This window comes from Myotis daubentonii, chromosome 14, assembly GCF_963259705.1.
Source record: "Myotis daubentonii chromosome 14, mMyoDau2.1, whole genome shotgun sequence".
NCBI lineage: Eukaryota > Metazoa > Chordata > Mammalia > Chiroptera > Vespertilionidae > Myotis > Myotis daubentonii.
In genome coordinates, this window is record NC_081853.1 from 54,633,523 (window position 1) to 54,659,871 (window position 26,349).

General features: G+C 51.9%; 1 protein-coding gene across 2 annotated transcripts in view; it reads right to left on the reverse strand.

Moving 5' to 3' along the window:
• LOC132215768 (contactin-3-like) overlaps nucleotides 1-21,907 on the reverse strand; it is a 117,011-nt gene extending 95,104 nt beyond the window's left edge. For both annotated transcript variants that reach the window (XM_059664545.1, XM_059664544.1), the window contains exon 1: nucleotides 21,786-21,907. The gene's annotated coding sequence lies outside the window, so the exon portion shown is untranslated. The remainder of the gene's footprint in view (nucleotides 1-21,785) is intronic.
• Between the last annotated feature and the right edge of the window lie 4,442 nt (nucleotides 21,908-26,349).

Sequence of the window (26,349 nt, forward strand, 5' to 3'; positions counted from 1 at the left end):
AAAAACACAAAGGGGGCATCTGTAATACAACAATACGGATAAACTTTTAAGAAGGGAGTTTCATTTCTAACTTTTGGAGGGAATTCCATACTGTTTTCCACAGTGGCTGCACCAATCTGCATTCCACCAGCCTCACAGAGGGCTCCCCTTTTTTCACATCCTCGCCAACACTTGCTGTTTGTTGATTTATTGATGATGGCCACTCTGGTAAGTGAGAGGTGATTGTGCTTGTGGTTCTGGGGCTGTTTTTTGCTTTTGTTTTTTGTTGATCCTCACCTGAGGATATGTTTTCCATTGATTTTTAGAGAGAAAGGAAGGGAGGTGGAAGAACAGAGAGAGAAACATCAATGTGAGAGAGAAACATCAATGTGAGAGAGACACATGGACTGGATGCCTCCAGAATGCACCCACCCCCTCGCCTCCCCGACTAGGGCCGGGGATTGAGCCTGCAACTGAGGCCCGTGCCCTTGATCAGAATCGAACCCAAGGACCTTCAGTCTGCGGGCCAACCTCTGAGCCAAACCAGCAAGGGCTCATAGCGGTTTCAATCTGCATCTCTCTGATGATTAGTGACACTGAGCATCTTTTCAGAAGTCTCTTGGCCATCTGTCCTCTTTGAAGAAGTGTCTATTCAGACCCTTTGCCCATTTTTTAATAGGATTATTATTTTTTATTTTTGGCCTTGAGTTGTAATTTGTACCAAGTGAAAGAAAAAAGGGGGAAACACAAACCCTGCTGCTTAATGTTTTTTTTCCTACTTAGAAAAGAAAAGGTATTACTACATACCTCTTGTCTTAAAGGACATGTTTCTAAAAAGCACATTGAAATAAAGCCTTAAATCCTACCTCCCTCCTGGAAACACAAAGTGTTTATTTCCTGGGCTCAAATTCGCAATTTTAAGCTTATTTTCTTTCTCAGCTTAATCACCGATTCCTGTAGAGTCTAGTGAGCACCCCTGACCTTCCGAGGAGAGGCGGCCTCGGGGCTGTGAGCAGCGGCTTCTCACTGTGCCAAGAGCAACCTCAATAACACCCACCCCCACAGCCTCCTGTGTCCCCTCCCCGGGAGGACCCAGGTGGAGATATCCCCATGCAAAGGCGGGTAGATACACCAGATCCAGGGGGTACCCATGTTTCCCAGGATGAAGAAAACAGACACTTCACTAAAACAGAGTTAGTCCCAGTGACGTCAGCAGTTAGAAGCTGTGACTCTCACTGTCCCGCCTTCCCGTGCGATGGCACTAGAGTGTGTCTGGCTGCACAGCATCGCTTATTCGATCACAGGCTGCCTGGAGTGAGGGAAGGAATTATAGTGCGAGCAGGCAGCTCAGACCCGGACAGCCCGGCCTCTCCCAGGAACCAGCGCACATCCCCCTTTCAGTGCCGCACAAGACCCGGGGTTACTCCACGTCACCCCCTTCCCTCCCCCCCAGCCACCTTCCCTTCATCACAGGAGAGGGCCTATCTAATATTGGCAAAAGCCAAGGACTCGGCCACATGCTAGCATGAATTTTAGCCAAAAGTTTTACCCTGCACCAGGGATGGATGTGGCTGCTAGAAACCCACGATTAGATGTTTTAATATGAAACTCGTTCCCGACAGACAGGCGGTTTGCGGAATCTGGATGCGCGCTGGCATGGGCAGACATGCCGGGCAGGCTTCTTGAATGAACAAGTGAGTGTCTAACGTATGGATGTGTCATTTTATATGTAAAGAGAAGACATATTTATTTTTAAATGTTCCACGTTTCCATTACAATACGTTTCGATACATCCTTACTGATCTGCAAAGCATTTACGCCCGCATAAGGTGAAGGTAAGGTTATTTATTAACTCCCTGGTAAAGAAAGCCGAAATGGCTGCATATGAAAATCCACATTTCGACTGAGCAAGTCATCAGCAAGGGCAGATATTAAACAACCACTTAACCAAAGTCTGGTTATAAAATGTCAGAGAGAAAGTGAAAGCTGCAGGAAAGAGGACATCAGTAAGGTAAAATCCAGCCCTGGGCGGTGTGGCCCAGGTGGCTGAGGGTGGTCCCATGCACTGAAAGGTGGCCCGTTTGCCCGCCTTGCTGGCTCGATCCCCAGTAGGGGGCGTGCTGGAGGCAGCCAATCCATGCTTCTCTCTCACCATTGATGTTTCTAGCTCACTGATGTTTCTCTCCCTCTTTCTTCCTCTCGCTAAAGAATCAATAAAAAACATAAATAAGTGAATCCCAGCAGCTTACTAGCAGATGCGAAGCCCAAGGTTCCCATTGTTGGGAATTAATGTAGAACATTGCAGATAACAAGGGGCCTCTCCCAGGGCACGACCCCCACTGAGTCAAGGTCGGTGCCTGTGAGCCCTGCAGGGTCCTCTAAGCTCCCTTCCCCGCCCTGCAGGGTGGATGGCTCCGCTCCACAAGCCCCTTCAGCAGATCCATCCACCGCAGGCAGGAACCCTGGGAGAACCCCATCCCGAAATCAGGAGGCACCGACGTGGATGGTCGGGTCATGTGGCATTTTCCACGTGCCTGGAAAGGGCCCAGGGAAGGGGCCCAAATCACAGGGTTTTCATCCCTAGCTGCCAAAAAAAAAAAAAAAAAAATTACAGTCTCTTTCCTTATTATGATTAGGACCCGCGCTGGTGTTGCCCTGCTCATTCCTGATGTCGGAGCCTCTCTTTTATACCTTTTCCTCCTGTGAAGCATTATTTATGGTTCGAAAGAAAACAATATTTTACTTTGTTTCCCCTGTTGCTTGTCCTTTCATTTGTTTCACTTATTTGTGCTCTTATTTTGTGTGTGTTTTCTTTTTTACATTTATTTTGAGCTTCATTTACTTCTCTGTGTTTGCTTCTTGAAGCGGGATCTCAGAGGGTTCATTTTTTTAAACCTTTATTGTTGTATTACAGGCGTCCACTTGTCACACCCTTGCTCTGGCATTGGTGGACAATGCAATAAGGCAAGCAAAGAAAATGAAAGCATTTGGATGGGAAAAAAAATATAAAGCTCATTATTTTTACAGACAGTATATAAGGAAAGCCCAGCCCTGGCTAGTGTGGCTCAGTTGGTTGAGCAACGTCCCTTGCACCAAAAGGTTGCCGGTTCGATTGTTGGTCAGGGCATACACCCAGGTTGCGAGTTTGGCCCCGGTCAGGGTGCCAGTGGGAGGCAATCAATCTGTGTTTCTCTCTCACATTAATGCTTCTCTTTCTCTCTCTCTCCCTCCCTCCCTCTCCCTTCCTCTCTCTCTAAAAATCAATAAAAATCCTATTTTTTTAAAAAAAGAAAAGCCCATAAAACCTCTAAAAGCAAAAACCCACTTGGATTATCGTGTGAACTAGCAATGTTGCAGAATACAAGGTCAATATCCTAACATCAACTGTATTTCTAAATGTAACAATGAAAAACTGGAAAGTGAACGTTTAAGAAGCCATCCTTACAAAGGCACATAAAGACATCAACTATCAGGAAGAAATCTAAGGGGATGTGCAACACCCAGCAGGAAAACCACGAAGGTGGCTGAGGAAATTCCAGGCGAGCTGAGTAAAGGAGAAAGAAGAGCTGCTCGCTGCCTGAAGACTGAGCGGGGTTGACGTCCATCCTCCCTGAACTACCTCACAGAGTCGGGCCCCTTGGATAAACCCAGATGACTCTCAAATTTACATGGAGCCACACAGGAGCCAGACAAGGCAACAGACACTGGAGAGAAAGAATGTCAAAGGCGTAACACTGAGAATTCAGTGCTGAACTTGCAGATGGATCCGTGGAGGGAGCCGAGCTCAGAAACAGACCCCAACTATTAGGTGGGTAGTTTTAGGTTTTTAAACCAAGGCACCAAGGCCATTCATTGGGGAGGGGGGAGGGGGAGTGTCTTTAATAGGTGTTACTGCCAACGGGATATCTACATAAAGCAATCCCCAGTCTCACGTTCTCCATCCACACCATGTTTCTGACATAGACCACAGATCTAACATGAGACAGCAGACCAGGAAGCTTCCGGAAGAAAGCCGCGTGACCATGCCCAGGACACGCTAAGTATCTGCAATTCCTAAGAAATGGTAACCTGGATTTGTTCAAAATTAAAAATGCCTTGCCATAAATAGCATCGTTAAGAAAATTAATATCATTACGAAAACTAATCATTGAGAAAATTAATTAATAGTCTAAGGACAAAATTAGCAGTACAGGTGTATGCAGAGTATCTAAGTAAATGCTGGGAAGATAAAAAGCCCAATAAAAATGGGCAATAGCCTTGAACAAACACTTCCCAGAAGAAGACATAAAAGTGATGAATTAGCATATGAAAAGATGCTTAGAGGCATTAGTCATGCAAATTAAAGCCACAGCAGGGACCAGCTTCTCACTTACTGGAAATGGCTGCACAGAAGAGGGGCACAGTGGGCAGGAAGGTGGGCACAGGTGCCCCAAGGTCTGCTACAGGGAACAACGTGCAACGGGATCCCAGACACAGAGAGGAAGCTTAGCTTGCTTGCACTTTCCTACTTTGAAATCAGGTTTCGGAGAAGTAAAACACTACGTACACGTAAGTGGCCATCCTTTGCAGTGGTTCTCAACCTTCCTGATGCCGCGACCCTTTAATAGTTCCTCATATTGTGGTGACCCCCAATTTCATTGTTACAAATTTAACATAATTAAAGCATAGTGATGAATCACAAAAACAATATGTAATTATATATGTGTTTTCCGATGGTCGTAGCGACGACCCCTGTGAAAGGGTTGTTCGACCCCCCAAAGGGGTCGTGACCCACAGGTTGAGAACCGCTGCTTTATAGAAATAAACTGACTTAGATTTGTATGTGATCCAACATCTCGAGAGAATATTGGCCTTTGGTAGGCCACACCCACACTACACACTAACTTTATAATTAAATATTAAGTATGTAAAAAAAGTAAGTCCATTTTAGCCCGGCCAGCGTGGCTCAGTGGTTGAGCATGGACCTATGAACCTGGAGGTCATGGTTTGATTCTGATCAGGGGCACATGCCTGGGTAGTGGGCTCCATCCCCAGCAGGGGGAGTGCAGGAGTCAGCCAATTGATGATTCTCTCTCTTCATTGATGTTTCCATCTCTCTCTCTCCCTCTCCCTTCCTCTCTGAAATCAATAAAAAAACATTTAAAAAATAATAATAAGTCCATTTTAAGATGCACTATAAAATCAAGACTCTTACTTCACTTTGGAAAACCTTCATTGCTATCATCTTGAAATACTAAATGGCTGTCTTAAAATCTAATGATTTTACCATTGCAAATAAACACAACTAAACCCGTAATTTTAATGTTGGATAAGTACAGATTAAAAGGGATCTATTCATGGCCATTGAAGGGTTTTCTCAGCTGTCAAAATGAGCGGCCGGAGAACAGGTGTTTTACTCCACCTGTCCACAGAGGCCCGGTGGGAAGCTCTTCTCTTGTAACTTCCTTGTTAAAATCACAATGGATCAAGCGGGAGCCAGACCCGCTGGGATAATGGTAAAATTACTGTCTGGGCATTCAGCCTTCATTTCCTCCAAGATTTCTGAAGTCATGACAAGCTGCTCGATGTCTCCAAGGTACAAAGAAAAGCAAAATAGCCTCCTCCCGCCTGGCACAGAGCCGACAGCGGGCAGGGGGCACGGAGCCTGGGGCAGTGACTCCTCTGGTCAGACTCTGGCCTGAGAACGCTGCCAGCCAGACATGAGCTGCTCTGTGACGACAGAGCAGGTTCCCACCCGATCATGAATGGAATTTCACCCAGAAAACCCATGAGCCCTGGCCGGTTTTGCTCAGTGGATAGATCCTCGGCCCATGGACTGAAGGTACCCACGTTCGAACCCATCAAGGGCACCTACCTTTGTTGCAGGCATGATCCCCAGCCCTGGTCTGGGAGGGGCAGGGTGTGTGGAAGGCAACCAATCAATGTGTCTTGCTCACGTGTGTGTCTCACTCACAATGTGTCTCTTGCAGCCGGGACCTGGTGTGGCCCGGGGGGAAGGGGCTGGAGGACTTTACTCTCAGAGCCTGGTTTCCTGCTGGGTTAGTAACAGCCCCTGCCAGCTCACGGTGGCTGGGCACTTGGACTTAAAGGATGCTCACAGCAGCCTTCTGCAAAGGGGCCTCACCGTGAGGTGAGCGCAGGACGTGGGAAGGAATGAGGCAACACCTGGAGCAGGACAGGATCTGACACCTGCCCATCAGCACGTGTGACGCGTGACGGGGACGAATGAGGAGAGGGTGGCGGGGACCCAGGATGGCGGCTTCCCTGGCAGGAGGAAGGATGGTCCTGAGTCAGACGCTTGGGAACGAGAGAGGAGCAGCCAGGTTTGGGGAGAGACGGATTCACATTCAGGCGCCTTGTGTCCCAAATCAACAGCAAGACATTCAGGTGGAAAGGGTGGCTGTCAGCCTGGGGCTCAGCGAGGAGGAAGGATGGAGGGCTGGGGACTGGTGAGCAGGACGGGAGTGACAGCGTGGAGAGCAGAGAGGACGGCCCTGAGGGAAGACAGGGCCAGGGAAAGACGTCGGGTAGAAGCTCAGATCTCGGCCTTCGAGCCCGGGGAGGACAGGAGTCGCACAGAGAAAGGTCCCAGACGCTCTGGGAGTGGGAGCCGGGGAGGGACAGTGACTGTGATGGCCGCGCAGGGGGCTTGAGCTTGGAAGGACAGACAGAGCCACACCCGTGTGCCTGCCTAGGACTCAAGAAGCCACGTCCATGGTGGGGATCAGAAAATGGACAGAAGTCCATCTAAACAAAGAGAGGAAAGGAAATCGGTGGGGGTCGTGGGGGGGGTTAGAAGCTCCGAGGGGCAGAGGGAAACAGAGAAACCTCAGGGCGCACCCCCATTTCCATGGCATTTGGACGCAGGAGATGATTTCACACGGAAATCGGGAACCGTGGGAAAATGAATCAACCCCCAAGTATCACTTGGAAAAAAGGAAAAAGAAACAAATTATGTAGGTAGACTGTATCCAGCGATCCTTACTGTAAGGAATTCGACACCCACCCTGTCCAAGCCCTCCGCCTGTGGGATGTGACTGTCCCACGTGGCGTGGCCCAGGGGCTTAGCCACGTGGCTGATGTTCTGGGTCACTTGTCCTCAAGGAAAATGAAGGTAAAGCTTCGTAAGAGGAATTCCCTTCACAGCAAACGGTTCTGAGTCACGTGGGACCGCAGTCACGGCGAGTGTTCTTATTACACTTATTTTTTAGAGCTTAGGCAAGACTCTGGGCTGACGTGTCTGGGTGATCAGCAATTCTCGCTAGGAGATTTCTTTTTTTTTTGGTAACTTTACACAATAAAAATGTGTGCAGTTTACTAAGTCAACAACTGTGACCTCTAATCCTATCGAATAAAGACGGAATAAGCAAATTGATTGTCACTTCGCGACAAAGATGGCGGTGCCCAGTCCCCTCAGCACCATGGGAGTCCCCCAGCCCTTTAAGCCTTTGCCGTGGGGGCGAGAGGCAAGCAGCGCCCAGTCCCCCGCAGCGAGCAGACAGCAGGGCCTGCGGTGGCGTCGAGCAGGCAGGTCTGCAGGAAGCAGAGAAGCACGGGGAGCAGGCCTAAGCCGTCAGTAGGACATCCTCTGAGGGCTCCCAGATTGGAGAGGGTGCAGGTCGGGCTGAGGGGACCACCCTCCCCTGCACAAATTTCATGCACCGGGCCTCTAGTTACTTCATAAAACACACAGCTACTGAGCGTCTAGGATGTTTTAGGCACAAATGGAGCTTTAACATACACGTAGCTTCCTAAAATGTAAACGAATGTGCACACTGACCCAATATTCTCATTAGAGGTTGAGCTCCTGTTTCTGTTCTTTTTAAGATGTCGCAGAAATTCTGACTACAAATTAACTGAGTTTTAGAGTGTGGCACGCCTCCCTTTACAACGATTTACGACTTACAAGGCGTCTAAAATGCATGTGGCCAGTGAACGATTATTTTGTGGTCTGACACAGAAAACATTAGCCTTGTGAGAGTTTTACCTCGGATCCGACTGCAGCGTCTAGAATTTCCATGCAAGTCGGTGGCCGAAAGAACAGAAGCCCCATTTTCTCTGGTTTTTCCCTGGCTTCCCAGCAATTCCTGCAGCAAAGGCGACTGGCTACTGAACATCCCAGAACAATGGAGGGCTGAGGGTCCAAGGAGAGCGTTACAGTGTTACACATGCCTTCCAACTTGCAACGATGCAACAGCTGGCCTGGCCTCCCTGAGTGTGACCAAGTCCAAGAGCTAAGAAAATGCTGTGCCTGTCTGAGCAGAATGTTTGTAGCCACCGGCTGAGTCCTGGCCACAGACTGTGAGCTGCAGTTTCACAAGAGCCAGGACAACTCTGTTGATCTGACAGGCGAGGAAATGGAAGCTCTGCTCAACTCTCTAACACACACGCACACACACACACACACACACACGCAGGAGGGCGAGGCTGTGCACACACCTGCCTCGGGCCTGTTCGTGGGTTGGGTTGTTTTAAGAATGGAATGTTAGCCGCTGTTTTTAATATTTCATCGGTTATGAGGAAGCCCACATGGACAGTGAGATGTACCCCATGCACGTGAAAATTCATACGGCACCGTCGTCCTCGGTGCCCACAGGGGACTGGGAGCCCCGAGGATGCCCACATCCTCAGATGCTTCAGTCCCGCATGTCAATGGCATGGTGTTTGCGTGTCACCTGCCACCCCCTCCATCTGCTTTCCGTCATCTCCTGGTTAGCTACAATACCAAATGCAATGTAAATACCATGTAAATCAGGGGTCCTCAAACTTTTTCAACGGGGCCAGTTCACTGTCCCTCAGACCGTTGGAGGGCCGGACTATAGTTTAAAAAAAACAACTATGAACAAATTCCTATGCACACTGCACATATCTTATTTTGAAGTAAAAAAACAAAATGGGAACAAATACAATATTTGTATTTGCATGTGGCCCATGGGCTGTAGTTTGAGGACCCCTGATGTAAATACTGGTTATTCTGTATTGTCTAGGACAGTGGTCAGCAAACTGTGGCTTGGCAAACCGCAGCTCGCAAGCCACACGTGGCTCTTTGGCCCCTTGAGTGTGGCTCTTCCACAAAATACTGACTTCTGCGCATGGGCCATGAAGTTTCAATTGCACTGTATGTGAGTGCCTGCACGTGGTATTTTGTGGAAGAGCCACATTCAAGGGGCCAAAGAGCCGCATGTGGCTTGTGAGCCGCAGTTTGCCGACCACGGGCTAGGGAATAATGACAAGAAAAAAGCCCCATCGACGCTGGTACATCTAACTGCATAGCCCACCAGCAACCACATCAGTTTTTAAAATATATATATGATTTTTATTTATTTCAGAGAGGAAGGCAGAGGGAGAGACAGAAACATCAATGATGAGAGAGAATCATTGATCAGCTGTCTCCTGCACACCCCCTACTGGGGATCAAGCCTGCAACCTGGGCATGTGCCCTGACCAGGAATTGAACCATGACCTCCTGGTTCATAGGTCAACTCTCAACCACTGAGCCACGCCGACCGGCTGGGTCACACCACTTTTTCCTGCCAGTATGTTTGACATGAGGTTGGGGAACCGAGGGCACAGAGGGGAGCCCGTGGATACGGAGGGCTGACAGTGTACCTTCTCTGTTCTCCCAGCTCCCCCCAGCCCAACCCCCGGCCTCGGGAGAGTGGAGTGATATGGACCAGAGTGAGGGCATTCACTCTCTGGACACGGAGACACAGAGAAGGAGAGGTGGCCCTTTGAATAGAGGACACAGAGGGGACAGAAGACTCCGGGGACAAGGAAGAGAGGGAACCCCAGAGGGCGTGTCCTGTCTCCTAGCCCCTGCCCCCACTGAGACACAGGGTGAGCTGGGAAGCACCGGGGACGACTCTCATGGGCTCATGGGCGGTCAGCATCCGGCTCTGTGAACCCCCCAGTGCACTTCACGTGGGCGTCCCCCCACGGGGCTGCCGGCCGTGGACAATGCCATTAGTCCTCCATCTGGCCTACCAGCCAGTACTGCAGTTCCGTATTCCATGCAGTTTTCCTACATCACAGAGGAGTCAACGACGTAGATGAAAACAAACAAAACCCCACAGAGTATCGCCAACGTTGAACTCAAAGGCGCCACCCCCTGAGCAAATCGAGGAAAGGGAACTGAGCGCGCGTGGGCTGCAGCCCACGGCCCCTCCCGTGGGGAAGGGGTGCTTTTGTCACCAGAGGATGTCACTGCTTAGGAGGCGACGTTCCGGGTCACTGCACGGCCAGCCAATGGCCTGGGGTTAACCCCTACCTTCAAGGAAGTGTGGCCCAGATGCCGGGGTGCAGGTCTGTCCTACCTCCTGACCACCCTAGGGGTGGGGACGGGGCCCTGTTAATGCAGCCCCCACTCTGATTGCGCAGGGTGGTAAGGCCGCAGGAATGAGGGGGCTCGGCTCACTGTCCCTCCAGGTCCGAGGCGACAGCTGGGCTCTGACCGTGCACGGTGACAGCGCACAAGGTCCCCTAAATCACAGGGATTCTGGGTTTGGTCTTGAACCAGAAAACCACCCTCGATAACCATTTTGAGAAATGTTGGTCATTATTCTTGGGATAATAATTTCATTAGCTAGATCAACCCCTCCACATGATTTAATGCCAGACATGAAAAATCTCTACACTCTAAGCAAAAATCTTGCAGGAACGATATTTTATCGGGCAGATTTTTTTTTTTTTTTTAATGAACAGGGAGTAACCTAGACGTTGCTCCTCCCGGGGTGTGAGCGGCGGCTCCGTGAAATGGCGAAACGGAAGGCGCAATTACTAAGAAGAAAACAGCCCGGATCCCACCGCTGCCTCCACTCAGTTACTCAGGGCATCGATCAGCACATTTAGTTTTAGGAACGGACAGTGACAGCAGCACCCGGCATTCCTGCAGACCGGGCCTTCCTTCCCCGGGATTTGCACTTTGCTTGTACATGTTAAAACCAACCAAACTTCCTCAGAACGTATTTAAACTGAGCTCGCCGTGTTCAGAGCCATCTTCTCGGCTGACAGGTTTGATCCTAATTCAGGCACCCAGATTAATTCTGTTTATTGTCCTTAATCACAGAACTTAGATAACCAGCAGCACTGACGATCAGCCTGGTGAGGGAACAGGAGGTGTGCCTCCCGCTTGAGAATCAGAAGGACCTCCGGCTCACTCATCAGGCTCACCGTCAGCCAACCACATGCCTCAGACTGAACAGATCAGGCCTTCTACACCTCTCTTACCAAGTCCTTGGAGAGGTTCCTCAGAAACTTCTAGAACAGCAGTTCTCAACCTGTGGGTCGCCCTTTGGGGGTCGAATGACCCTTTCACAGGGGGGCCTAAGACAATCGGAAAACACATACATAATTACATATTGTTTTTGTGATTAATCACTATGCTTTAATTATGTTCAATTTGTAACAATGAAAATACATCCTGCTTATTAGATATTTCCATGACGATTCATAACAGTAGCAAAATTACAGTTATGAAGTAGCAACAAAAATAACTTTATGGTTGGGGGTCACCACAACATGAGGAACTGTATTAAAGGGCCGCGGCATTAGGAAGGTTGAGAACCATTGTATTAGAAGAAAATGAGAAGTTGGTAGGTGGTGCCCTTAGAGTAGAGGACTGTTAACCATGGCAGCCAGGTCCTCCCGCCGCTGTCCATGGTGCTGATCCTCCCCATGGAGAGGCTGAGGGAGCCTGGGACACCCTTGCCCAGGGAGTGCGGCCATGGTGACGCCTGCCTGCAGCCCAGGCCTGGCCCCCACGAGGCCTGAGAGCCACCATGTGCACCCCTTGAAATGTGGAGGAAGGTATGCAGCCAGGGTTGCTGTGAGGATGAGTGAGCCAGGGCTTATTCCAGTTTCAAGCATCGACGCTGTCCTGTCCGCCTGTTTTGCACCCCAACAACATGCATGAGGATGGTTTCTGCCAGGAGCTCCCTCAGCCTGCACCCCAGAGGACCTAGAGGTCCCCTACCAGCCGGACCTGTGGCTGCAAGCCAGCGCAGCTCCCAGCCACCCCCTCGGAGAGCTACAGCGAGGCCTCTTGCTTTAGGCCACTGGAAACTCCTGGTTGTTTTCTAAGTACAATCTTAGTGGAAATTCCTCTGGGCCAGCTGTATTCTTGCTCACAGATACTCCTCCACCCCCCCCCCCTTCCCCCAACACCTTCCCGTGGAACCCACGTCTGCCCGCCGCCGTGGGAATATTGAGTCAATTTGCACATCTGTTTACATTTTAGGAGGCTATGTTTATTTGAAAGCTATATGTGTGCCTAAAACGTCCTAGCCACTCAGTAGCTGCACATTTTATGAAGTAATTAAAGGTCACAGTTGTTGACTTAGTAAACTGCACACATTTTTATTCTGTAATGTTACCAAAAAAAAGAAATTTCCTAGGAAGAATAACTGAACACGAGACACCTCAACCCAGAGCTTTGCCTACACGCTAAAAAAGCTCTCTATATAAAAGTCTAATATGCTAAGTGTCCGACCGTCCAACCAGTCGCTATGACATGCACTGACCACCAGGGGGCAGAATCTCAACGCAGGAGCTGCTGAGCTGCAGTGACTTGGCAATGGTGGTTCTAGGGCGACGCATCCCGAAACCAGAGAGGAGGGAGCCCAATTTCTCACGGGGCCATGTGATTCCACCTTCGGCCACGGTTATGTTGTTGCTGGGGCACTGTCGGCACTGAATCTGGCTTGCTGCACACTTGCGTTTGTGTTCCACACCCTGTTCGACAGCAACTTGGCAGAGTGCCCTCTTGCACTCCGGGACCCCTTGGGGGATGTCAGAGAACCAGTTTTGGCCTGATCCCCGCAGGCCAGGCTGATAATGAGGAGGGACCACAGGAGGTTGGCTCTAGGGCAGCCGTGGGCAAACTATGGCCCGCAGGCCGGATCCGGCCCATTTAAAATGAATAAAACTAAAAAAAAAAAAGACCGTACCCTTTTATGTAATGATGTTTACTTTGAATTTATATTTGTTCACACAAACACTCCATCCATGCTTTTGTTCCGGCCCTCCGGTCCAGTTTAAGAACCCATTGTGGCCCTCGAGTCAAAAAGTTTGCCCACCCCTGCTCTAGGGAGTGCCCATCCCATCTCACCCAGTCCCTCCCCGCTGGCCACCTTCTAATTAATTTCCTTTCAATGTGCACAAATGCGTGCACTGGGTCACTAGTAAGTTTAATAAGAACACCCTCAGTGACTGCGGTCCCATGTGACTCAGAATCACTTGCCAGCACAGCTCCCAGCCACCCCGTCAGAGAGCAACAGAAAGGCTTCTTGTTTTAGGCCAATACTCCTTTCCACCCCACACCTTCCTGCGGAATCCACGTCTGCCCACTGTCCTGGGATGTAGCCTGTGGATAAGCTCAGCATAGGAGACGCAGGCCAGGCCCCAGCAGGAGCCGTGATGAGCAGGGGCCAGAGGAGAGCAAGAACCCTGCACCCTGAGTCTTAGGCCAAGGCTCAGCCCTCACACCGCCACTACCTGGCCGCATTCTCTCCCTCACATCCAGCCCGATTCAGGGTGAGCGAGAGAGACTCACGCTTAAAGGGAAGTGCAAGCCCCAGGCCCAGCCGAGGAAGGAGCCGCTGCGGCCGCCTTTGCGAACTGCCTCCCCCAGGGCCGGCCTGTGCTGCACCTTCTTCTAAAGTCCTCCTTCTCTGAAGGTCAAACTTGGTAAGTTTTATTTATTTATTTATTTATTTATTTATTTTTTTACAGAGAGGAAGGGAGAGAGATAGAGAGTTAGAAACATCGATGAGAGAGAAACATCGATCAGCTGCCTCCTGCACATGTCCTACTGGGGATGTGCCCGAAACCAAGGCACATGCCCTTGACCGGAATCGAACCCGGGACCTTTCAGTCCGCAGGCCGACACTCTATCCACTGAGCCAAACCGGTCAAGGCCAACTTGGTAAGTTTTACAGCCGCCTTCCCTGGCCCCCAGGTTCCCCTGAAAACCAAGACATGTCACTTTTCAATTGGAGACGACTGAAAACACCTACCCACTAGGGGTCAGCACAGAGGAGCCCATTCAAAAGCAGACCCCTGAAGCAAGAGAGAAAACCCAGAAAAGGGAAGAGGAAGAGGAGGAAGCAACTAACTAACTAACTTGGGGTCATGGGCACATTGACCCCAAGTGCAGCCCGAAACCCCTCCCCAGCCTTTGCTGTTATTCTCTTGCTTGGATGCTTATGAAATGTCTGCACCCCTTACCTCATGCGTTGTTTGATTTGGTGATTTGGTGTTAATTCTATTCCCTATTCTAACCTGTCCTGGGTATTGTGTGTGTGTGTGCGGGGAAGGGGTGGGGGGGGGAGGTTAATGACAAAGAAATAGAGTATTCATAATCACTTGGAAGACTTTTTTAAAAATCAAGATTCAGGGGGAAACCCCCCAGAAGTAATTTCTGGAAAAATGACCAAAGATATTCTGAAGCAACAGACGGCGACGGCACCGTTGGATGAAGAAGAGAGAACGCCTGTGTTCTAGAACTGCCCGACACATGGACATACACTGTCCACTCACCTGCACCTCCCCAGACCACGTGGTTGGTTCCGGGACGTAACAAAACCACAGGCTGAGACGCTTCCTGTTTGCAGAAATCAATATGCCCCCCAGACCAGAGAACCAGCTCCCCAGGGCACTCCCTGTTTAATATTCATGAAATGGTCCAAGAGAGCAGGACTAAATATAAACGTGTGTATTCTTCCACGTGCATGAGGAAATGTGTACGTAATGGTATGAGGAAGTGAGAAAGAAAGAAAAACCTTTGACCTACGAGGCTCAGGATTTCAAAAGTGTACAGCCCATCCGTGCACAGGGGTCCTGGTTGGCTTTACTCAGCAAAATAAAAAGCACTAGTAAAGCTTCCCTACGAATAACTGAGCCCTGGCCAGTGTTGCTCAGTGGCTAGAGCATCAGCCCTTGCACCTAATGGTCAAGGCTTTGATTCCCAGTCAAGGGCACATACCTGGGTTGCAGGTTTGACCCCTGGCCTCAGTCGGGGCATGAGCGGGAAGCAACCAATAAATGTGTCTCTTTCACATCTCTCTCTCTCTCTCTCTCTCTCTCTCTCTCCCCTCCCACCTCCCTTTCTCCCTTCCACTCTCTCTAAAAATCAAGGGGAAAAATATCCTCAAGTAGGATTAACAACAACCAAAAGTATTGAAAAAATGACAGGCCGACTAACATACACTCATGTGAACACTTCTGCTGGTGAAGCCAATCGGGGGGGGGGGCGGTGCAGGGGAGGCACCGTCTCCGTGGCTCACACCGACTGGGTGCAAACGCGCCCGCCTGGGTTCCAGAGCCCTCGGGATGCTCACGGGTTCATCACCGCGACTGGCGATCAGCAACTCGCTGTTCCCCCTGCAGAGGCAGCGGCCCGCGAGCAGCAGCCTGGCCTGGATCTCGGATACGAGGCTCCCGCTGATTTCAGTTGCCTGAGAAGGGTCATTGCCGTCCCTGCAAGGTGTGGCGTTATTTACAGAGTGGCTGGCTGTTTCCAGGTAAGAGCCAGGAACGGGCTGGGAGGCAGCTGCACAGGAGAAGCAGCAACAGTGGGTGTTTGCCTGAGCGGCATAAAAACCCTGTCCGAGCCCCAGCCGGTTTGGCTCAGTGGATAGAGCGTCAGCCTCCAGACTGAAGGGTCCCGGGTTTGATTCCGGTCAAGGGCTGTACCTTAGTTGCAGGCTCCTTCCCAGCCCGGACCCTGGTCGGGGCGCATGCAGGAGGCAACCGATCAATGTGTTCCTCTCACATCGATATTTCTCTCTGTCTTTCTCTCTCTCTTCCACGCTCTCTAAAAGTCAATGGAAAAATATCCTCAGGTGAGGATTAAAAAAACCAAACACCAAAGCACCCAGTCCAGGTCTGAGTAAAAGATACACACACACTCCCCAGCAGAGCCTTCCAAAGACAGTTCAGAAAGTCAGCACGGGCTCCCAAGCCGACGGCCGGCGCCACCCAAATGCCACGTCCCGGGTGTAAAATGCCAACACTTGGATCTCCATAGCAACTTTCACACGCCGGCGTCTCCGAGAAAAAGCAGATCGTGCTGTTTAAGAACAACCCGACAAATATTTGCATGGAAACCGCCGGTGGGAGAGGAATCGGAAGCCTCGAAGACACTTGCATAAATACAGCATCGTGTATGCCGGCACGGAGACTCGGCTTTGCGGATGTTTGCTCTTTAAATTAAACCCCAGATACAGGAATCTACACATGGACTAAAACCACACCGAGCTATACACACAGGATCGGGTAAAAAACGGCGAGAAATGGCCAGATCGGCTGCCCGGCTGATGGTAAAGCGCCAGGGGCAACCCCTGGTTCAGAAAGTGCACCATGTCCACCGGCATCCCATGCGGGGGCGGGGAGGGGGGGGGACACATGGGACTCTGTACTATTTTTTGTGACTTCCTGTGTTACTATTTCAAAATAAAAAAAGTTGAAAAATGTAGGTTACCAAGTCGGACCCCCGAGATAACTTGGAAAGTCCTGGCAGGGCCCAGGAATGTCCATTATTTCACCAGATCATCCTACGGGATGTTTCCAGAAAGATCTCCCATGGGGGCGGTGGGAGGGGAAGGAGTATTTCAGAGGGGCCCTCTGTTTGGGATGAGGTGAGACTGTTCCATGCTCACATGGTGCCCCGTGGACCAGTAATTATTTATAGTTTAGGAAGACGGGCTTTGATTTGTTGTTTTTTAGTCATTTAGTTCTTTGTTTTTTGTTAATCCTCACTTGAGGATAATTTTCCATTGCTTTTCAGGGAGAGTGGAAAAGAGAGGGAAAGACAGAGATAAACATCGATGTGAGAGAAACACATTGATTGGTTGCCTCCTGCATGTGTCCAGACCAGGGCCCAGGCTGGGGAGGGGCCTGCAACCCAGGTACCTGCCCTTGACTGGAATCGAACCCGGGACCCTTTAGTCCAGCGAGGGCCAGTCATTTAGTTATACTCCCCACATGCCACAGTTTTACTCTAATAAGATAATGAATTCTGAGAATTCCAAATTGCACTCAAATCCCACCTTGCACTCAAATGAGCCAATGACACCGAGGACCAGGCCTCTGTACGGACCACCTTTAGTCTATATGCTTCCTTTAAGGCAGAGGTTCTCAACCTTGGCTGCACATAGAATCACCTGGGAATCTTTGTAAAATCCTGATTTCTGGGCCCCCTCCTCCGGAAATTCTGTTTCTTTGTTATGGGGTGGGGCCACAACATTAGTAACAAAGAAACAGAATTTCCGGAGGATGAGGCCCAGAAATCAGGATTTTAAAAAGATTCCCAGGTGATTCTCATGTGCAGCCAAGGTTGAGAACCACTGCTTTAAGGGCATATGCGTTTGTCACAGAATTTTCTAAATGCAGACAATATCAAAACCCTGGTCTGTTTTCCATGAATGATGGGTCACCCTGAAACTGTGCAAAATAAAATAAAATCTTCTAATTAGTCATTTTAAGTCCAACAAAATAATTTTAAGCCCGAATATAACTACAGTAGAATTTCACGTGAATAAAAGAGATGACAGTTTCATTCTACCAATATTTACCGAAGCCCTGACATGCGTGTGCCACTCCACCCGCCGGCTACCAGGAAGGGCAGGGACTGACAGCTGAACAACGTTCATGAAGTTCTGACCCTTGCCCCCCTGAAGCAGGACACAGGGCAGTGCAGAGCAGACAGCACGGGCCCACGTCTTGTCAGGGTGGAGCCCAGAGTTAGGGTCACGGGCAAATGGCGGCATGGAAGTAAAGAGTTACCCGGCGGAAGCAACAGTGAGCTGAGGGGGGGTGTGGGGAGATAGAAGGAGGTTGCGTGAGGTGGACGCCAGGGGTGTCTACTGGGTCTCCCAGGAAGTGGAAGGGGCCGCTGTGGCTGGGAGGCCCTGCATGGGATGAGTAGGGAGAAGTCTTCTTCAGGCCAAGCATTGGGTGTCCCGCAGCCCCCGGCCTGTGGCTCATGGATTCATCCAGCACGGAGTGTCCAGAAGGCTGGAGTGAGCGCGGGCGGGGCAGCAGACAGCTTCTTCACCCCTGCACTGAGGGCAAGACATGCGATCCAGGGCTTGAAACCAGGCTGGTGCAGGAAAATCCCAATGAATGTCCTGTGTTTGTTGTTGTTTTTTTGTTAATCCTCACCCGAGGATATTTTTCCATTTCTATTTTAAAATAAAAAGTTTAAATAGAGAGAGTGGAAGGAAGGGGGGGGGGGAGACAGAGAGAGAGAGAGAGAGAGAAACATCAATGTGGGAGAAACACATCAATTGGCTGCCTCCTGCACGCCCCCTCCTGGGGATTGTTCCTGCCACCCGGGCATGTGCCCTGATGGGGAATCCAACCAGCAGCCTCTTGGTGCACAGCACAACGCTTAACCACTGAGCCACACCAGCCGGGCGGAGCATGCGAAGTGTTGTAATGAGCCCAGGAATTCTTTTTCCCAGTGCAACCAGTGTGGGGACAGGCTCACCGATCAGCCATGTAATCCACGTTGTTTCTGAACGAGATCTCATCTCAGCATTCGCAAGGCACTCCAAGCCAAGCGAGTTAGAAAGACAAACAGGGCAAGCTGGTCCTCCCGTTCTAGCCCCGGGAAAGTTCACACTCCGAGTCACAAAAGCACCTAAGAGAGTAATTTACACAATCCACGTCCTAAGATGCACCGTCCGCAATAAGGAGCAAGCGCCTCATCGGAATGACTGTATCCCACTTAACAAGGCAGCCGCTGTCTCTTGCTTCCCTTCCCGCAAGGCAGCCTCTTGCACAGTCAAGATGCTACAAATATTTACATTCCGCGGAGCGGAGCTGTTTGAGACGCTATCAAGTTCTGCCAGCGCTTCTATTGCGGATCCTCACTTCTTGTGTGTAACGTGCGCATGAAAGGGCGGAACGAAAAGCAGTAGGGATGGAACCGCGGCATGCAGAGTCTCAACCAGGGGTGCCTGCCTCCGGCAGCCAATTTTCAAAAGACACGCACCCGCCAGGGTGTGTGGGAGACAGATGCGGCGGTGGGTAGAGGGTCGGGGGTGGGGGGGGGGGGAGGGAGAAGAGGCAGAGCGAGGACTGAAAACCAAACACCACTTAGCCCACTCGGTCATCTCCGAAATGTTTATTCCAATCAGATCTGAACCTGAGACCTGTGATGCCTCCATTTCAAAGACCTCGGTACCTTAAAGGAGCCTGTGGCCCAACATGCCAATCACTGCCCAACGTCTCTGCAAAAAGGATGCTCTCTGGTGCACCAAGATCAGGCATCCGAAAGGGAAACGTCCGCCACTGATCACGGCGTATTACATGCGGGTTGAAACCAGGAGACATGCTCACCCTCAGAGGGACAGAGTAACTCCGGCCGATCAGCCGGCTTCAAGGCGGACGGCTGGAGTGACTGATTCTGAGGGGGCAGACACACGCCCACAGCATCAATAAATCCCCCGCCATCTGATTCTTTCCCAGAACATAAAATTAGCATGACTTCACTGCTAATGACTTACTGACTGGGGACACGGCAACAGAGCATCGCTCCTCTGTCTGGTGACATGGCCACAACACAGTGATATATGTATGCCGTGCAGCATGAGAAGGTGCAGGTATAGAACTAGCTGGTTTGGCTCAGAGGATAGAGCGTCGGCCTGTGGCCAGGTCCTGAGATCGATTCCGGTCAAGGGTCACATGCCCGGGTTTCGGGCTCAATCCCCAGTAGGGGGTGTGCAGGAGGCAGCTGATCCATGATTCTCTCTCATCATGGATGTTTCTCTCTCTCTCTCCCTGCCTCTCTGAAATCATTAAAAATATATTTAAAGAAAAAGAAAAGGTACAGTTGTATCTCTATACTATTTCAGCGCAAATTGTAGTAAGAGCTGATGAAAACTTCAAATTGGATGCTTAAATTGCGCAGGAAAGCACGAAGCTGGAAGATGTGCACTGGGTGTGGGGGAAGGATGGGGAACCGATACACGAGAAAGACTTATTTGGTATGAAATGTGACCGTGAGGGCATCGAGCACAAATGAGCCAGGGAGAGGCTACACAGCGTGCTGTCCACAGCGGGTCTCGGCTCCCCTGAACCTGTGTGCGGGGCACTGGGTCCTATGAAAGGTGTTGTGGCCATTTTAAGGAGCCCTCGGGCTCTGTGGCTGTATCATGAAGGGTGTTTAAAAGTTACACTCCTCCGAGAAGTGCACTTCCAGGCTCCCTGGGTTGAGGCTGACATTAGTGACACCCAGACAGGGAGAGGGGACATGGGGATGGACGTCACTGTCTGAGACTGCGGCTGCCGAATCTATCAGCCGGCCAGTCAATTAGCCATGCGGTGTCTCCACCGGCCCATCTCCAGGCGGGAGGCCCACACATATGCAGCCGACCGGCCTTCACCTGAACACTGTGCAGCCACCTGCTCGAGGTCCCTGGCGGGTACAGATGCGTCCAGGGGTCCCACTGCGGCCTGTCCCACCGGGACCTGTCCCTGGCACATACTGGGGCTTTTGCACATGCTGTCCACGTGGTTATGATGATGCACCTGCCACTTCCTCCCTGGTCCTGCGACCCACAGAGGGTTAAACCCACAAACTCACAGGCCAGGGCATGGGAGCCAAAGTCATGCTACTGTTACCAAACACAGCCAGCAATGCAAGAGCAACACACTGGAGCGATACTGAGACAAGTAGCTCTTTCCAAAGCAATTATCCCTCCTGTCAATCTCCGAAGGCCCTGACTCATTGTTCGCATTAATTCCTGTTTTTAATCTATTTACAGATCAGGATTCTTTTCAGCAAGCACGCTATTCGTCTCTGTGGGGGCAGACACAAACCACAGCATGCACAGCCTCCCTAATATTTTTAGGTTTTTTTTTCCCCCTGCTTCATCATTTGAGATGATTTCTGGATTTACCTACTCACCACGGAAGCCAGGGCTTCCGACCTCTCCGCACATCACACATCCCCCATCTGCCTCGCTCCTGCTCACTGCTTCCCCCAATCTTGTTGCAGGTGACCAGGCTGCGCCCCCTTCCCCTGCTTCCCCAGGGCTCCGAAGAGGGACTGCCTCTCCTCGCCTGAGCGGCACCATTTATTATGAAATCATTGCTGTGGGAGCATCTCCTGCCTGCAAAGCCATAAGCAAATGCAATGCGGGGAAGGGGCACAGACCCAGACCGGCGGCCCCGAGCAGCTGTGCTCAGTGGAGCCCAGAGGCTGCCCGTGCGTCTCCGGCACCATAGCCGGTCCCTGCAGCGCGGAGACCCGGCGCCCGGCAGCCGCCGGGTGGGATCTGGTGACCCGCGCGCGTGGGATGCTTTGCAGGCTTTCTTTAGAGAAGGGGAAGCAGCGGAGACCCAGGTGCGAGCTCAGGAACCCAGACTGCACTCGGTGCACCAGGGCAGACCTGGAAGTGCAGAGGCAGCTGAGAAAACTTGATCTCTAGGGAGGAATCCTGCGCCCGGCGTCCCCCAGCCCGGAGGGAAGGGGGTTCCCGGGCTCACCGCTGTCACCCTCCTACAAGACCAGGGGCCACGGGGGCTCCTTCTCTGTGTACCGAGGGTTCGCAACTTCCGGCCCCCCCACCCCCCAACTTTCAGCGCTAAAGGCCAGTCAGAGGGCCAGGCGGGCATAGCCCTCGCTGGAGCCAGGTACCCGTCGTTTTACCCCAAAACAGCCCTCGCCTGAAAGGAACACGAGCGCCCCAAAGCACGCGGGCTAGAGATTGCCTCGTCTTCCCCAAACTTTGCAGCCCGTGGGCCACGAAGCCAGCGTGTCCCGTCGGTCCGGCGGCGCGAGGACGGACAGCCCGACCTACCTGATCCCAGGGCCGCCGTGCGCCTTCAGGGTGCGCGCCGTCCCCACCCGGCGGCGCCACCCCGCCGGCCTGGCTGTGCGTCTGGGCAGCCGCGGTCCCGCTGCCGGCGCCTCCGCCACTCGGCGCCGAGAGGGGCGGGACCAGGCGGTGGGGCGGGGCCAGCGCGGCGCCGCTGAGCAGCAGCCAATCCGGCCCCGCGCCCGCGGCCCCGCCCCGTGCGCCCACGCCCCCGGCAGCCCGCGCGCTCCATTCCCACGCCACGCCCCCCGCGTGCTCCGGCCCCGCCAGACTCCACGCCCCATGAGCGCCTCGTGCCAGCGCCACGTCCCGCCCCCGGGCGTCCGCGCCCCGCCGTACCCCACGCCGCACGCCTCGCCCGCGCTCTTCACGTCCAAGTGTGTCTGGCCTGCGGGCCCGAGGTGGCGCTGGAGGGCGGAGAGCCGCACGTCGCCGCTGGGTGGCCTCCGGTGCACACAGCTGGCCCAGAGCGCGGGGTAAAGGTAGGGATGGCACCTGGCTGCGCTCCGGACCTCAGTGTGAATAATAAAGTGGGTGGTTGCTCCGGGTGCGCTGCGCCCCAGGCAGTGGCCTGCGCGCTGGAGGGGAATCAGTTCTCGGTTTCTCCCCAGAGAACTCTGGGTCTGTGACTGTGCCCTGATTCAGTGAGTGGAAATTCATTGGCCTCGGGCTTCCAGGAGTCAGATCTGAGACTCATCACAGTTGTATTCTTCCTATGAGGGACCCTGTGCGGTTAGGGTTGCGCACCTGCATGTTTCGAATCACCTCCAGGCAATGGCTGGTGGCAGCACCTGGACCCAAATGAGCAGCGCGAGTTCCTAACAGCACCTGTGTAACGGCATGAACAGTAACCGAAACTATTGGGGACAACCTGTCTGTCCATCACTGGGAGAGTGATGCACATGCCCTGGGGACAGGCGTGGGAATATTCGGGGGAGCCCTTCACAGGGGTGACCTTCAGGAGGTCTTCCTAGAAGGAAGTTGGTTCCGGAAAAGCAGTTTTCTTGCTTGCATAAATGTATGCATGCCGATGCATTCACCACGTCTAGAAGGCTGTTGCGGGACTCTAGCAATAGTCCTCGTGAGTAAAACCGAAATTGGGGCTGAGTTTTAGAATTCTGTTTTTGTCAACCGAAGGTGACTCCCACCCTCTGGGGTGTGGTGAAAGGAGAAACTTTCTTCAGGTGAATATTTTGGGATCAGGGCAAACAGCCTCTGGAGGGCGCAGGGGAGGTCTCTTACTTAGAGTGCCACCTGGCTCCCTGATTGGCCCATCCTTATGCAAATGAAGAATCCAAAATTTGCATCGTGTGGTCCCAATAACACTGCCCTGGTTGGGATGGCATGTTCTGATTGGTCATTAGGTAGCTGCTCTCATTGCTGAGGAAAGATGCAAATGAGACTATGGCTGTTCAGCTCCCATTGGACGGGCAGGTCTCTCAGCCCATTGGTTGAAAGAGGATTCCAGGGACCCCTTTATAAGGGTCGCTCAGCCAGCAGGAGCCCAGGGCAGGAGGCTGGCAATCCAGTGTGTGGCTTTTCCCTGAAATGCATGTGTGAGAGGTCTGGCCAGCAGGGGACGCTGGACTCTGGGCAGGAGTCTGGGCCCAGGGTGCACATTTTAAAGGTTATAGTGTCTTAAGCTTCTAGTTTACTTGTTGGCTTACCTAGACTAAAAGGGAGCTTCCAGCTCTGTGCTCTCTCTGTCCTCTCCTCGATCCTAGTCCTCGTACTGGAGGGGCACACCCCTCAGTAAGGGCAGCGACCTGGGCACAGGAGAGCCCAGGGGGCGTGAAGGGAAAGGGCCCTTTGGACTCCTGTCTCTGGAAAAACTCTCCTTCAGGGGATTTAAAAGACAAGAGGGAGGTAGAACCCAGGCCCAGGGAGGCAGGGTGGAAGGACCTGCTGCAAAGGCCTGACACTAGGGGGCAGTGATGAGCTCACACACCCCTTACCCAGCCCGCCCCCCCTTCCCACCCTCACCCCAAGAGCACACCTGGGGACTGGGATGGGAGGGTGTGGGGAGGTGGCGAGCTCTGTCCCCTGTTGGCTACGTTTGTCCTCTCCTCTCGCTTTGACAAGATACTGTTCTTCCTTGTAGGAAGAATGGCTGCATTAAAAAAAGAAAAAAGAAAAAGCTGAGGAGATTTAGGTTTTAAAGGGGGGAGGCAAGGATAGATAGCGCTCACTACTATAAATAAAAATAATGTGCTTTCTTTCGCCCATCAGAATTAAGTTGCAGTAAATTTGGGCTTCTTAAGGTCTCTGTACTTAGCCAAAGGGAAAAAACTGGAATAGGTGCCCGGAGAGGTGGTTTATGGCGGCTTCCCTGGTTATTGGCTACTGTAAATCACCCTTTGCTTGCGGTCTGGGAGCATGCTGGCAAGCCCCCTGAGTGGGACGGAATGTTTGATTGGGTAGAACTGGTGAATTCTGGGAAGAACCCAGAGGACGACATGCAAATGATGCCCGTGCCTGTGGTGCACCTAGCGACTGCCATGACAGCCCCCTGCCCACATCCATCACAGGGTGCCTCTTCCCAACGTTCCCAGGGGGAGGTCTCACAGTGCGTTTTCCTCTAAGTCTTAGAGTCTCAGACAGCGGTTCTCAACCTTCTGGCCCTTTAAATACAGTTCCTCATGTTGTGGTGACCCCCAACCATAAAATTATTTTGTTGGTACTTCATAACTGTCATATTGCTACTGTTATGAATCGTCATGTAAATATCTGATATGCAGGATGGTCTTTGGCGACCCCTGCGGAAGGGTCGTTCGACTGCCAAAGGGGTAGCGACCCACAGGTTGAGAACTACTGGTCTAAGACATCTATCCGTGCCCTGCCTAGTGGGAAGGGAGAGAGCATTTTCATCAGGCAGGAGGGGGGACTGGCCCCAGGCAGCAGAGCGACGGGGCAAAACAGGACAGCATTGAATTCACATGAGAGAGAAACCTCAGCCTGAGCCCCTGGACACTCTTGCCCCTCCTCCCACCCCCCACAAGTCCTTAGTCACTTCCAAACTCGGACCACACTGCCGGAGCTGGGGGAAGCGGATAAGTGCTGGAAGGTGATTGAATGGATGTTGAGTCTGTGGTTGCCCTGGGGTGAGGGGGAGCGTGCACATCCTAAATGTCTAGGAATGGCGATGGACATTTAGTGTGAGCCCCGTGTCACCGTCAGAACAGGTGAGATGTGCCTGAATAGGTGTCTGTCAGAGCAGTGGTTCTCAACCTTCCGGCCCTTTAAATACAGTTCCTCATGTTGTGACCCAACCATACAATTATTTTCATTGCTACTTCATAACTGTCATGTTGCTACTGTGATGGATCGTCATGTAAATATCTGAGATGCAGGATGGTCTTAGGCGACCCCTGTGAAAGGGTCGTTCGACCGCCAAAGGGGTCGCGACCCCCAGGTTGAGAACCGCTGGTCTAAAGAGCGAGGGATCGTTTCATCCCCTCCCTCTGTTCCAAATGGAGCGCATGATGTGAGCCAGCCAAAAACCTGCTATTTACCAAAAGTTGATACACAAGAGCAGGTTTAAATAAAATTCCCATCCAATTTCTGGGCCGGAAGCCCAGGAAATTAAAAAAAAAAAAAATTAAAGGCACATGTGGGTCTGCTCAGCGCGAGGGCTGGATGGAGCTTTTATTGCCGTTGGCCTCCACTGAGTGTGGCATCAGAAGCCATTCTGCAATCAAGTTTCAGCAGCCGTGTAGGTGGCAAACCCTTTTTGTGGGGTATTACAACTAAGAAGAATGACTTCCTTTTTCTATGGCACCTTTTATGTCGAAGCCTTTCGAAGGGTGAGCTCATCTTCCCGTTACTGAGGCGCCCCGTCCGGGCAGGCCTCGCGCAGCTGTTTCGTGCCGCCGACACCACACGCGTGGGGTTTGCTTGCCTGGTTATTGAGAGCAGCTGAAGGCAATGAAAACAGCACCTGCTGGACCCACAGACCGGCCTTCTCAGGTCAGAGCAGGGATGGGAAGGTAGTGACGTTCCGGCGTCGACCCTGCCCGTTTCTACAGGAAAAGGCGTCCATCTTTCAGTGACCTGGACGCAGCCCTGGTCCCGCCCAGGGTCCCCCTCACGTGAGTCATGGAGTTTGCAGAATTCTCATCTCCAGGGCTGGGATGCGTGGTTCTGACAGGTTTTTTTGGTCTCCGACTAAAGAGTAATAGTAGGTTTTCCGTATCCAACTTGAAAAATAAGACGTTACAATCACTACATAATCGAGGCAAAAATCCTGCCACGAAACGTTCGCCTTAAATGTCAGGTTGTGCATTGTGTCCTTATTCAAGCGAGTTCCTCCCTGTGCCGGGGAGAGGGTCCCCACTGCAGGACTTGGACCCTCGGGTCGCACACAACGCTCCGCATGCGCCTGGGGCTGGGCTCCGGATACGCGTCGCCTGTAAGTCACGCCGGTGTCTCCTCCTTGTCCTGCATGTCCCGGTGCGGCATTTGCTTTTTACCGAGTCTTAACTGCCAGGACCCTTCACTAGAATGGAAGCTTCCAGAAGGTGGGGACTTGGTTGTGTTCAGTGCTGTG